Source organism: Stegostoma tigrinum, chromosome 11, assembly GCF_030684315.1.
Source record: "Stegostoma tigrinum isolate sSteTig4 chromosome 11, sSteTig4.hap1, whole genome shotgun sequence".
In the NCBI taxonomy this organism is placed as follows: Eukaryota; Metazoa; Chordata; class Chondrichthyes; order Orectolobiformes; family Stegostomatidae; genus Stegostoma; species Stegostoma tigrinum.
In genome coordinates, this window is record NC_081364.1 from 42,790,799 (window position 1) to 42,805,590 (window position 14,792).

General features: G+C 43.4%; 1 protein-coding gene across 3 annotated transcripts in view; it reads right to left on the reverse strand.

Annotated features, from left to right (window-relative positions):
* The window catches only part of LOC125460268 (microphthalmia-associated transcription factor-like), a 287,495-nt gene that overhangs the window by 184,751 nt on the left and 87,952 nt on the right, over positions 1–14,792 (reverse strand). Inside the window, exon 1 of one of the 3 annotated variants that reach the window (XM_048547525.2) lies at positions 7,807–7,848. The exons of the other annotated variants lie outside the window; for them this stretch is intronic. The gene's annotated coding sequence lies outside the window, so the exon portion shown is untranslated. Of the gene's footprint in view, positions 1–7,806; positions 7,849–14,792 lie in introns of those variants that run through there. 3 annotated transcript variants of the gene reach the window in all.

A 14,792-nucleotide genomic window follows, 5' to 3' on the forward strand; every position in this document is an offset into this window, starting at 1 on the left:
AGAGGAATAAATCAGGCAGATAAGGTTCCAGGAATTCTTCCACAAACCCCAAGATGTCAGCAGCAAGCCCAATGAGACAACCATTGAACCAAAACAGTTGACACAGAGATGCATGATACAGAAACCAAAGAAGTGGGGAGGTGATGGCCTCGTGGTATTATCACTGGACTATTAATCCAGACACCTAGACAACACTCTGGGGACATGGGTTTGAATCCTGCCACGGCAGATGGTAGAATTTGAATTCAAATAAAAAAAGAAAAAATCTGAAATTAAGAATCTAATGATGACCATGAATCCATTGTCGATTATCAGGAAAAACCTCATCTGGTTCACTAATGTCCTTCGGGGAATGAAACTGCCATCCTTACCGGGTCTGGCCTACATATGACTCCAGACCCACAACAATGTGGTTGACTCTTAACTGCCTGGTCAGCAACACCCTCATCCCATGAATGAATATAAAAGAAATGGAATGGACCTTTCTGGAAGGCTGCTGCCCTAGGCTTGACATGTACGCTCAAGCCATTAGGACATCCAGTAATTCCAGATTCATCAGTCACACTCACAAGGTAGTGCAGACGTTACCCAAGCAGAACACAGCACCATCCAGGCTCTCAAGACCAATCACACATATTCATCAAACCATCAAACAAAGAAGGAGCCATTGTCATACAAAATAGAACGGACTGCTGAACAACCAGGAACACTACAAACAACTACCTGCTGATCCAACCAAAGAACACACCAGTCAACTCAACAGAATGATCAAGACTTTTGATTAAGTCCATTAGAGTATTCTATGTGCTCTCATTCTGCATACTTCTCATGTAGGAGACTTCTTTTGCCTCCCGTAGATAGGCCATCACACCTGGATGTCCCATCTTATCTTGCAATGGGACCCTGTGTGAAACCCTCTCTGGTTATGTCAAGGGCATCCTGAAACCCATTGTACAAGGAGCCGCCAGCTTCTGTTATTTCTGACAGAAATTCAGCACTCACAGACCAATTAAATCAGAGACATTCCTCATCACAATGAACGTTTCAGTACTCTACACCAGCATACCTCAAGATGACAGTATCACTGCATCATCCTCAGTACTCAATACTAACAACTGCCAATTTTCAGATGCCATCCAACAACTCATCCGCTTCATCCTCCACCACAATATCTCCACCTTAACCAACCAGTTCGTCATCCAGGCACACAAAACAACCATGGGAACCAAATTTTGCTCCCCAATATGCCAACATTTTCACGCATAAGTTTGGGCAAGACTTATTTGTTGCACAGGACCTCTAACCAACACTATACATCAGATACACTGACAACATTTTCCTCCTTTGGACTCATGGCGAAGAATCACTGAAAGAACTACATAGCACTATCACCAAGTTTCATCCCACCATCAGACGTACCATAGACTACTTTTCAGAATCAATCTAATTCTTGGACACACGCCCATCAAGGATGGACACCTTAGTACTTCACTCTACCGCACAACCTTATCATAACGGATAACTTCACGATGCTGCATTTCTCTAGCTTCTACCCTGAACAGGTTAAAAAAAAGCCATCACCTACAGACATGCCCTACATATACAAAGGATCAGCTCAGATGAGGAGGTATGCAATGGGCACCTGGAGGTTTTGAACGACACACTTAAAAGAATGGGATATGATGCTCAACTCATCGATCATCAGTTCTAGAACACAGAACATGGAACATAGAACATTACAGCACAGTACAGGCCCTTCGGCCCTCCATGTTGTGCCGACCCATCATACCAATCTCAAGCCCATCTAACCTACACTATTCCATGTACGTCCATATACTTGTCCAATGACGACTTAAATGTACCTAAAGTTGGCGAATCTACTATCGTTGCAGGCAAAGCGTTCCATTCCCTTACTACTCTCTGAGTAAAGAAACTACCTCTGACATCTGTCCTATATCTTTCACCCCTCAATTTAAAGCTACGCCCCCTCGTGCTCGCCATCACTATCCTAGGAAAAAGGCTCTCCCTATCCACCCTATCTAACCCTCTGATTATTTTATATGTTTCAATTAAGTCACCTCTCAACCTTCTTCTCTCTAATGAAAACAGCCTCAAGTCCCTCAGCCTTTCCTCGTAAGACCTTCCCTCCATACCAGGCAACATCCTAGTAAATCTCCTCTGCACCCTTTCCAAAGCTTCCACATCCTTCTTATAATGCGGTGACCAGAGCTGTACACAATACTCCAAGTGCAGCCGCACCAGAGTTTTGTACAGCTTCACCATAACCTCTTGGTTCCGGAACTCGATCCCTCTATTAATAAAAGCTAAAACACTGTATGCCTTCTTAACAGCCCTGTCAACCTGGGTGGCAACTTTCAAGGATCTGTGTACATGGACACCGAACAGTTCTGATGTGTCACAGCAAAAAACCGCAACAACCTTCTCAGAAGATAGCTACAGTATACAACCGATAGAGTACCCTTCATTGTCCAGTACTTCCTCAGAGCGGAGAAACTACGTCGTGTTATTCGCAGCCTTCAACATGTCGTCGACGACAATGAACATCTCACCAAGATCTTCAGTACGCCTCCACTTCTTGCCTTCAAACAACCGCCAAACCTTAAACAGACCATTGTTCGCAGCAAACTAACCAGCATTCAGGACAACACAATCCTGCCACGGCAACCTCTGCAAGACATGTCAGACCATCCACATGGACGCTACCATCACCCGTGGGAACATCACCCAATACATTCATGGTAGATACTCACATGACCCCAATGTTGCTCACACATTCGCTACAGGCAAGGATGCCCCAAGGCATGGTATATTGGCGAGACCATGGAGATGCTACTACAAATGATGAATGGACACCATGTAACAAACACCAGGCAGGAATGTTCCCTCCCAATCAAGGAATACTTCAGCAGTCGAGGGAATTCAGCCTCTGCTGTTCACACAAGCATTCTCCAAGGCAGACTCTGCGATACACAACAAACATCAAGCAGAGACTGATATAGGCAAGTTTCGTACCCATGAAGACGGCCTCAATTGTGATCCTGGGTTCATGTCGCGCTGCAGGTGACCCCACCTCACTGTTCTGTATCTGTAAAATCATCATTACATTCCTATTTTAACAGCATCACCTTGAGAAATTGTTATGCTCGCTCTACCTTAATTAGTTTGTACAGTTTTGATTTCCTTATTACATTCTTGCACATACGCACCCACACGCACAAAATATAAATCCATGGAGTGAATTATTTCATCCAAGATGTCACCTTTTGTATATTCCTATGGCTCAGCTTGATTGTCACGACAGCACAGCATTGACATCGACCTAATACACTTTACATACCATCTAACACTCTTGGTTACCTGCAGAGACTTATCATCTGACAATTCATTCACACCAGTTGTATGATCTTTTGATCTCTGCCCATAAACTCTATGTTGTGAGTCCTCCTCTAACTACGAAGGGGCTGTGCTCGGAAAGTTTGTGTGATTCCAAACAAACCTGTTGAACTATAACTTGGTATCACGACATGTCTGATTTTGTCGACCCTAGTCCAAAACCGGCACCTCCATATTATGAAACAATTAGAAGAAACAATAGTATAAGATCTGAAATTTCAACATTAATTGGAGCTCTTGAAGAACAAAACAGTAGGTGCTAAACTTCCCTTTGAAAAATGCTGGGAGACGCTGTTTATATCAATCTTGCATTTAAGAGAGTTCACCTTTAAGGACTCCATAATGTGTGTATATACAATGTTGAAATTCTGCCTCACAGTTAGTTGGATTTGTGTTTGCAAGCTGCATGCACATAAAATCAGTTGGTTTGCTGCAATCTCTGCTTTATTATGTAAAACACTAAAATACTAAGTAAGCCAACCCATAAAGTTAATCAAACCCTCATAAATGACTGATTATTAGACACAGAACAGTTTCTTGGGAGTGAGGCTGGCCAAGTAGATCCTGAGTGCTAGTGGGACAACACATATGGTTTAGAGTGACTGTGGCAAAGGATAATGAACACTCCAAAGTCTTCCAAATGCAAAAAATACTAAAAGAGCAATAAATGGAAGAATGGGGCTGATTGGGGAGCTACGAATGGAGGAAGAGGCATGGCTGAAGTATTAAACAAGTACTTTGCATCAGTACAAACCAAGGTAAATGAGGAAGAAATTCAGCCACTAAACAAGTTTAAACTTGAAAGAAGAGGATGTATTAGACACACAGCTTGTATTTAAAGCTGACAAGGCACAAGCACCAGATAAGGTGCATTCAAGGATACCAGAAGAAGTAAGAATTGAATTCCAGAAGTATTGGCAATAATTTTTCAGTCTTCCTTAGATTTGCATATAGTGCTAGAGGACTGAGGAACTGCAAACACTATGCCCTTGATCAGAAAGAAAATAAGGTTAAGCCAAGTAACTACAAAACAATCAATTTAACTTTGTTGGCCGGGAAACTTCTTGAACCAATAATTCAGGACAAACAGGTTAAATTTTCAACTGCAGGTTAATTAAGGAGATTTCCTAAGGTAAATAACAGTTGACTGACATAACTGGGTTTTTTTTGGTAAGGTAACAGAAACGTGGATCAAGACATGCTGTTGACATGGTGTTTGTGGACTTCCAAAGGGCATTGTTATACAACAGGCCTGTGAGCAAAACTGGAGCTCATGAAACAAAATGGATAGTAACAAAATGGATACAAAATTGGCTGAGCAATAGGAATCAGATGGGAACAGTTAATGGTGGTCACGAATCAATGTGGACTTCACCAGCTTCAAAATCTCCCCTTCCCCCATAGCATCCCAAAACCAGCCGAGCCTGCCTCTGCCTCCCTAACCTGTTCTTCCTCTCGCCCATCCCTTCCTCCCACCTCAAGCCGCACCTCCATTTCCTACCTACTAACCTCATCCCACCTCCTTGACCTGTCTGTCTTCCCTGGACTGACCTATCCCCTCCCTACCTCCTCACCTGTACTCTCCTCTCCACCTATCTTCTTTTCTCTCCATCTTCCATCCGCCTCCCCCTCTCTCCCTATTTATTCCAGAACCCTCTCTCCATCCCCCTCTCTGATGAAGGGTCTAGGCTCAAAACGTCAGCTTTTGTGCACCTGAGATGCTGCTTGGCCTGCTGTGTTCATCCAGCTTCACACTTTGTTATCTGGGAACAGTTAATGGTTGTTCTTGGGTTGGGAGAAGGTTTGTAGTGAGGTTCCCCAGAGGTTAGTGTTAGGATCCTTGCATTTCCTGACATTTAACTTTCCAGACCTTGGAGTATAGAGGACAATTTCAAACTTTGGAGGTACTGTATTTGTGAGGAAGACACTGTAGAATGACAAAAGGTCACCAACAAGTTGGTAGAACGGATGGATAAGTGGTACAGATGACATTCAACAGGTACTGATACATTTTGATAGGAAGAACACAGAAACACAATCCAAAATAAAGGGTGAATCTCAACAGTGAGTACGGAAGCAGAGGGACCTCAATCTATATGTGCATGAGTTATTAAAGGTGGTAAGACATATGAAGGGAGCAGTTAATAAAGCACAAGTATCCTCAGCTTTATATATAGGAGCAAGAGTACAAGAGTAAAGATATTACGTTAATCTTCTATAAAATACTGGTTTGGCCTGAACTGGATTATTGCATCCAATTCTGGGAACTACAGTTCATTCACGACATGAAAACATTGCACAGGCTACATAAGATGTTTATAAGTGTAGTTCTAGGTCTGAGTAATTTCAGTTATGAAGACAGACTGGAGAAGCTAGGCTTGTTCGCCTTGGAGAAGGCGGCTACAAGAATATTTTATTCAAGTATTCGAAATCATGAGCAGTCTGGACAAAGTAAGTAGGGAGAAAACGTTCCCACATGTGAAAGAATCAAGAAAACACAGATTTAAAGTAATTAGTAAACAAAGCAAATGTGAAATGTAGAAAACTTGTTCATGCAGAAAATGGTTATGGTCAAGAATGCACACCTGGCAAGGAGGTAAAAGCAGGTTCAACTGAGGGATTCTAAAGGGCATTAGATTGCTATTGGAGTAGAAACAATGTACAGGGTTAAGGTGAAAAGGTAGGAGAGTGGTGCAAGAGAGATGCTCAATTGACGACCCAGTGCAGATATAACCCAATTTTCATTCTATTTAAGTGAATTAGTTTTCAGTAAGTTAAAATTGGACCCAATATAAATAGCTTTGAAGACGAAATACTGATCACCAAAATTCAGTAAATTCACATTCATACATTAAAGGTCACAAAATGATTGAAATCCAACTCTGCTCATAACACTCATTGCACTTTATTGGAATACATGCAAAACTGCTCAAAGATTTACTAATTGAGCTCTAAGTATATGCAACAAAGCTGTATTTCATACATGCAATATCTCATCTAGTAAGGTACTATCTCAATTGTGTTATTGTAGGTCAGATGCAGGATTTGGTACTGTCAAACACAGAGGAAGGTAGAAAGAGATTATCTCAGTGTGAAATTAGTAACTACTAAAGACTGTCTTTTAATGCTATTAACAAGTAGTTTTGAAATACATTCCTTCCACTAATGATTAATTTGCCTGTGATCAACAACGTTCAAAGCTACTTCCATAAGTAAGTTTGATCTGGCTTCTGTTTCTGTATAGATATTAATGGGCAGATTGACGCAGCTCGGGTGATATATTGAGTAGTTACCCAAGCCAAGTTTAAAACTGTGCAGAAACATATTCTATTGCACATGTAATAAAATGGAATTGATGTAAACTTCCTAAGAGAACAAAACAGTGATGTAGATAGAAGTCTGAAAGCAGGCCTCTTGAATGTCTTCTTTTTACACATTATCTTTGAAAATACTGAAGGGAAGAGAAAGGAAACTATAAAAGCCTGACAAGTGAGTTGAGATGAAATTTTTAGTTGAGTGAAATTTACAAAGAACAGTGAGCAAATCTGGGAATACTGGAACAGATAAGTTTAGATGAGACAAAGCTGCAGATAAGTGTTGAGGCTGCAGATGGTTGAAATAGGGGAAAAGATGAGTGATGTTACAAAGCTTGAAAACAATATTTGTTAGCGAACATAAAGGACCAAGCATTCAGTTTGGGATCCAATAATAAACAATCTTTCAGAATGAGAGATAATGGGAACTGCAGATGCTGGAGAATTCCAAGATAATAAAATGTGAGGCTGGATGAACACAGCAGGCCAAGCAGCATCTCAGGAGCACAAAAGCTGACGTTTCGGGCCTAGACCCTTCATCAGAGAGCTCTCTGAGCTCTCACATTTTATTATCTTTCAGAATGATGTATTTCTGCCTGAGACAGTGGCTAGGGAAGATATGGCATTGATGATACAGGTTCGAAATTTGTGATGTGAGCTTTGATACAGGTACCTTTGAAATTTTAACAAATACACAACTATGGTGAATAGAAGGTTTAAGTTGGAAACCGAAACAATAATTAAAACTGCAAGCTCCATTACAGGGTGAGTGCAATCGTTGAAATACAGATCGCACTAAGCTTGTTTACAATTAATATCTCTGATCAGCAACATTAATCACAACCGAGTTACTATGCGATACGTAGTCTCATCATGCATTACAAGACTTAAAATGGCCAAAGTGGTTCTGGATGGCAAGGTACAAGAGAAACATGAGAAGGAAAATGTCCAGAAGAATCTGCTGGCAGACTAGTTTAAATACCCATCATTCATATTCAATAAGCAGCTGTTACTCGCTGTGCAGACAGTGTTTACAAAAAAGTTGGGATTTGCCAGTGAAGGTGAAAGTAATACTTACTTTTTTCGTATCACTGGTAACTTTCAGACTTCATAGGTAAATCTTAAAAATAAACAAAAACAATGATTAACTGTGTCCTTAGTTTCCTAAGTGAGGCAATGATGAATGATTGTGTGTGTGCACCTGTTCCAGAGCAGCAGATAACCAATAACCAAGCAGAATCCTGTTGATAATTTCTACTTTCCTGAAAAATATCTGTTCCAAGTGCATTTTTTGCTTAGGTGGCACATCCTGAGTATGATATAATTGTTCAATATTGTTGTTGCTTAGTCATTTGAAATCAAAATAGGGTGTAAACATCATATCATGATGTAGGACTTAAACAAGGCACAAGAACATTAAATCTCCCCTGCAAAACCCTGACCCCAAAAAAACTACTGGCATTGGAGGCACAAGGGGAGTAAGTGCCAATGCAGAACCATTGTTGGACTACAAGAGTGATCATAAATCTAAAATGGGTGCAATGGTCACCTGACCACAGGTTAAAATAAACTGTGAGACTCCCACATGGAATGAACAAAACTTAAGCTATGAACGTATGTAAAGACATGAAAGCCGTGTAACTGAGTCAGGGTCAGGAAATCTATATCTCCTGTTTTAATTCATATTTGTGTAATAACTTCACTTGTTGGGAGATGCCAACCTATCAATTAGCGAGCTTGGAATGACAATGAGTTAGACTCAGGAATACACAATGAAGTGCATTGCAGCAGCTGCTTTTCAGCAGTAGAACAGAGAAAAAGAACATGGATCAGAAACTGCAAAGGCTAAAACACTCCCTCTTCCTAACTGCTGTCCTCATCATCCTGGAAAACAGTGCTTGGGCAAAAACGAACTCGGAAAATCACCCATTCATTGACCACATAAAGATAGCGGCTAACTTTGCTACTGTTAGGATACCTGTCAGCAATTAAATGCCTAAAGTCTCAAATTAAACAGCTAACACTTCAAGGACTCTGAGGATGTGCAGCCCACATTGCCTTTATTCTTTCTTTCTTTACCAGTCACCTCCTTTTTGAACTTATTACCTGCGTCTGTGGTTGATATCACAATAATATTATCTTCCTCAGGGTTAGTTTAATATGTCTTTAATTAAAATGTAATAGCTGCATGATAAAAGTAAAATTCAAATATTTATTACAGTCAAGTAAGAGTAGTGAGTTCAAAAAGAAGACAGCCAATTTCCCCTTTCCCCAGCTGTTCATACTACCAGAACATAGAACCAAGCGGAGGCTTGGAGACCGCTTTGCAGAACACCTCCACTCAGTTCGCAACAAACAACTGCACCTCCCAGTCGCAAACCATTTCCACTCCCCCCCCCCCCCATTCTCTAGATGACATGTCCATCATGGGCCTCCTGCACTGCCACAATGATGCCACCCGAAGGTTGCAGGAACAGCAACTCATATTCCGTCTGGGAACCCTGCAGCCATATGGTATCAATGTGGACTTCACCAGTTTCAAAATCTCCCCTTCCCCTACTGCATCCCTAAACCAGCCTAGTTCGTCCCCTCCCCCCACTGCACCACACAACCAGCCCAGCTCTTCCCCCCCACCCACTGCATCCCAAAACCAGTCCAACCTGTCTCTGCCTCCCTAACCGGTTCTTCCTCTCACCCATCCCTTCCTCCCACACCAAGCCGCACCCCCAGCTACCTACTAACCTCATCCCACCTCCTTGACCTGTCCGTCTTCCCTGGACTGACCTATCCCCTCCCTACCTCCCCACCTATACTCTCTCCACCTATCTTCTTTACTCTCCATCTTCGGTCCGCCTCCCCCTCTCTCCCTATTTATTCCAGCTCCCTCTCCCCATCCCCCTCTCTGATGAAGGGTCTAGGCCCGAAACGTCAGCTTTTGTGCTCCTGAGATGCTGCTTGGCCTGCTGTGTTCATCCAGCCTCACATTTTATTATCATAGATCTGTATATCACAGGAACGGGCTCCCACAGCTTGCTCAAAGCATTTCTCCATGCAAAGAGATGGAAATCAGTCTGGCTCTGTTTTTGTTCCCAGGTCATCAGAGCTGATTTCAAAATTGACTTCTTTAGAAACAATTGACCCCCGCACTATTATATTCAAGCAGACTAACTCCTGATTCAAGCCTTACCTGTGATATGAAGAAAAAAAGTCACTCTCAATTTTAAAAGTGGAACTAAAGCCAATACAGATGGCTGCAGGCCATGACACTGCTAAATTGTTATGGTTTACAATTGTTTAGTGTCCAAAAATAAGTGGACCACAGAGTTTAATCCCTTACCTCATGTCACTTTCGGATGTCCTTTCTTACCAAACTAAAGTAGGTAATATTCGTTACCAAGTGAAAATTGTTTCTCCTCTTTTTTTTCTCTATTTTAAATCAAAGCAGCCACTGCTGGCTCAGATGCCACCAGTTAGTTATTGTTTGCTTGCAATTCATAGTGTCTTACCTTTGGCAACCCTTTCTGTATTGTTCTCCCTCTTCTGATTATCTTGATGATTACATATTGATTGGAAAACCGAAAAGAAAAAGAGCTCGTTGGTGACCTTGTAAGTATGGCTTGGGAGGCAAAAGAAAAATCTTTTGTCTCACATCCTCTACGGGCACGGTTAAGATCCAAGTTAATTATTCCTCCATTTGCTAGCATGTTTTGTTTCTGTGATATGTTTAGGTTATGCAGTGTTGGTGAACAAAAACGATGATCATAATTGGCTTGTCCATGTTAATTATATGCTCCCCAACAACAGGGACGCATTCACTGTAGCATAGTGTGTCACTGGGTTCCGTGAAATCAAATTGCTTTTTCTGTAAAATGTCATAGAAGTGCCTTTCAGTTTTGTTGTTTCTTTTTTCTTTCCATAATAAGATTATCAACCAACTGCTTCAAAACTGTCCTTATCTTGTAAAATTTGAGACTTGTGCAGCACAGTAAAACTCACTGAGCTGCCTTTGACCCTTTTTTGGCTTGAAACTTCTTCATCCTGTTAGTGAATCAAATCTAATATAAATCATGTGAGACCCATCAAGACAAGCTTCCTGCAATGTTGTAAATCCATTTTTTCAATGGCTGCTATAAAGAAGTAAAGCTTTTAAAAGACAACACTGCTTTGAATATAAAATCATGGTTGTTAATTTGCCTCCTCCTGGGAAGCAAAACCAAATTTCAAGTAAAAGTTTAAAGTATGAATAGTACCAATTTACATTTTCCTTTCCCACAAAGTACCATTATCCTTTGGAAAAATAACTCATCGGCCTGGATAAGATTGACGATGAGGCTGTCAGTTAACCAGGCAGCAATGCTTGACATCAGCTGTACAATTAAAACTGGATATCAGAACAATGCCGTCAAAATTACCATGCTCCTCCTTGGGGGTCATTGTGGTGGCCCTCGTCAATAGACTCAACGTCAAAATCAATGAAATGATGTGAAATCACAGTGTGCAGATGGCAGAGAAAGTAGAGCTGCTATAGTCACAGGAGTCAGAGATAATGGGAACTGCAGACAAGGGTGGCGCAGTGGTAGTATGGCGTACTGACCTCTATATCGCCGAGGCCAGACGCCAACTCTCCGACACCACCTCCTACCACCTCCTCGATCATGACCACACACCCGAGCACCAAATCATCATCTCCAACACCATTCATGACCTCATCACCTCAGGGGACCTCCCACCCACAGCCTCCAACCTCATTGTTCCCCAACCCCGCACGGCCCGTTTCTATCTCCTTCCCAAAATCCACAAACCTGCCTGCCCTGGTCGACCCATCGTCTCAGCCTGCTCCTGCCCCACCGAACTCATCTCCACCTATCTGGACTCCATTTTCTCCCCTTTGGTCCAGGAACTCCCCACCTATGTCCGTGACACCACCCACGCCCTCCACCTCCTCCAGGACTTCCAATTCCCTGGCCCCCAACACCTCATATTCACCATGGACGTCCAGTCCCTGTACACCTGCATTCCGCATGGAGATGGCCTCAAGGCCCTCCGCTTCTTCCTGTCCCGCAGGCCCGACCAGGCCCCCTCCACCGACACTCTCATCCGCCTAGCCGAACTCGTCCTCACACTCAACAACTTCTCTTTTGACTCCTCCCACTTCCTACAGACTAAGGGGGTGGCCATGGGCACCCGCATGGGCCCCAGCTATGCCTGCCTCTTTGTAGGTTACGTGGAACAGTCCATCTTCCGCACCTACACAGGCCCCAAACCCCACCTCTTCCTCCGGTACATTGATGACTGTATCGGCGCCGCCTCTTGCTCCCCAGAGGAGCTCGAACAGTTCATCCACTTCACCAACACCTTCCACCCCAACCTTCAGTTCATCTGGGCCATCTCCAGCACATCCCTCACCTTCCTGGACCTCTCAGTCTCCATCTCGGGCAACCAGCTTGTAACTGATGTCCATTTCAAGCCCACCGACTCCCACAGCTACCTAGAATACACCTCCTCCCACCCACCCTCCTGCAAAAATTCCATCCCCTATTCCCAATTCCTCCGCCTCCGCCGCATCTGCTCCCACGATAAGACATTCCACTCCCGCACATCCCAGATGTCCAAGTTCTTTAAGGACTGCAACTTCCCCCCCACGGTGATTGAGAACGCCCTTGACCGCGTCTCCTGCATTTCCCGCGACACATCCCTCACACCCCGCCCCCGCCACAACCGCCCCAAGAGGATCCCCCTCGTTCTCACACACCACCCCACCAACCTCCGGATACAACGCATTATCCTCCGACACTTCCGCCATTTACAATCCGACCCCACCACCCAAGACATTTTTCCATCCCCACCCCTGTCTGCTTTCCGGAGAGACCACTCTCTCCGTGACTCCCTTGTTCGCTCCACACTGCCCTCCAACCCCACCACACCCGCCACCTTCCCCTGCAACCGCAGGAAATGCTACACTTGTCCCCACACCTCCTCCCTCACCCCCATCCCAGGCCCCAAGATGACATTCCACATTAAGCAGAGGTTCACCTGCACATCTGCCAATGTGGTATACTGCATCCACTGTACCCGGTGCGGCTTTCTCTACATTGGGGAAACCAAGCGGAGGCTTGGGGACCGCTTTGCAGAACACCTCCGCTCAGTTCGCAACAAACAACTGCACCTCCCAGTCGCGAACCATTTCCACTCCCCCTCCCATTCTCTTGATGACATGTCCATCATGGGCCTCCTGCACTGCCACAATGATGCCACCCGAAGGTTGCAGGAACAGCAACTCATATTCCGCCTGGGAACCCTGCAGCCATATGGTATCAATGTGGACTTCACCAGTTTCAAAATCTCCCCTTCCCCCACTGCATCCCTAAACCAGCCCAGTTCATCCCCTCCCCCCACTGCACCACACAACCAGCCCAGCTCTTCCCCCCCACCCACTGCATCCCAAAACCAGTCCAACCTGTCTCTGCCTCCCTAACCGGTTCTTCCTCTCACCCATCCCTTCCTCCCACCCCAAGCCGCACCCCCAGCTACCTACCAACCTCATCCCACCTCCTTGACCTGTCCGTCTTCCCTGGACTGACCTATCCCCTCCCTACCTCCCCACCTACACCCTCTCCACCTATCTTCTTTACTCTCCATCTTCGGTCTGCCTCCCCCTCTCTCCCTATTTATTCCAGTTCCCTCCCCCCATCCCCCTCTCTGATGAAGGGTCTAGGCCCGAAACGTCAGCTTTTGTGCTCCTGAGATGCTGCTTGGCCTGCTGTGTTCATCCAGCCTCACATTTTATAGTCACAGGAGTCGCCAGGTTTGGAAACAGCGTAAATGTTAATTACTGCCAAACAAACTCAACAGCACTAAAAAGTAACTCTATAAAATGTGAAGAATCTGTACTACACAGCCCTTGGAAACTTAGCGGGTAGCTATCAATGAATTGAACAGCCTAGGTCACTTTGACCGAAAAGTTGAGTTTCCCTTAATGGGAAACAAGACAAAACACAAATAAGAAAGAAGGAGAAGAACATATTGATAGAATTAAGTGGGAGATGGCGCACACAGTGCAAAAACTGTGATGGAACTGGTAGATCGAATGAGTGGTTTCTGTGCTGTAAATACTGAGTAATAAGTAAGCACCATCCCAGAAATATGTTTTCCAACCTATATGAAGGTTTGCCTAGTGACACAGTTGACTTTCTTTTTACAGGGAAGTGGTATGATAATCGCTACTAATAATGCCTCAAAATTGAGCTTCAAGTTTCTTTTTTAAGGATGTTCATGTTCAGTATTTTCAGTAATGTTTTAAATCGCAATAATTCTAGAATTCCCTCCTTTTCTGGCTATTAAACCAAAAATCTTTTTTTTCCTTTGTGCATTATATAGCTAGCTGCTTTACCTAGCGCCCATTATACTCCCCCAACAGAATACTGCTACTTGCAACTATGTCAGCTTCTCAAATCCATAGGGCATTACAAAAATAAAACCTACATCATTGAATACATCAAAAGGAAAGCATCACTTTCTAAACAAAAATGTTAAACCAACCCACCTGCCATAAAACTAACAAAGCAGTCCAACTCTTTAAAAACAAAACTCTCTTTGGTCAACTTCTCCACCAAAACAAATTCTAGCAGGGGATGTTCTACACAGGTCTACAGTGTTTCTGCCTTCGTATATTGAGATTCTCAAGTCCTTGATACAAGATCATGACTTGTAAATTATGCCTGATTTCACTCACTACATCATGCTCTATCCATTTACACTACCAGAGTTTATATCAGAAAGAATAAGTCAGACATTTTACCCATGCAGAATATGTCCCACTTGTTGAGCTTGATCTTAGTAGATCAATGTTGCCTTAAGTTTTTATTATACACTGTAGAGAGCTTCCAAACCATGTATTCAGACCTCAAATCCAGGAAAACAGCTTTATTCTAGCAGCACAAAAGCTATTTATCCTCTTGGCTTTCATACTGACTTCTCCTCTGAAAATTTGACTACTTTATTGTAGTTTATGTATTTCTAACAGATAATTTCCAATCCCCTTGACAATAAAGCACACAACTGTGG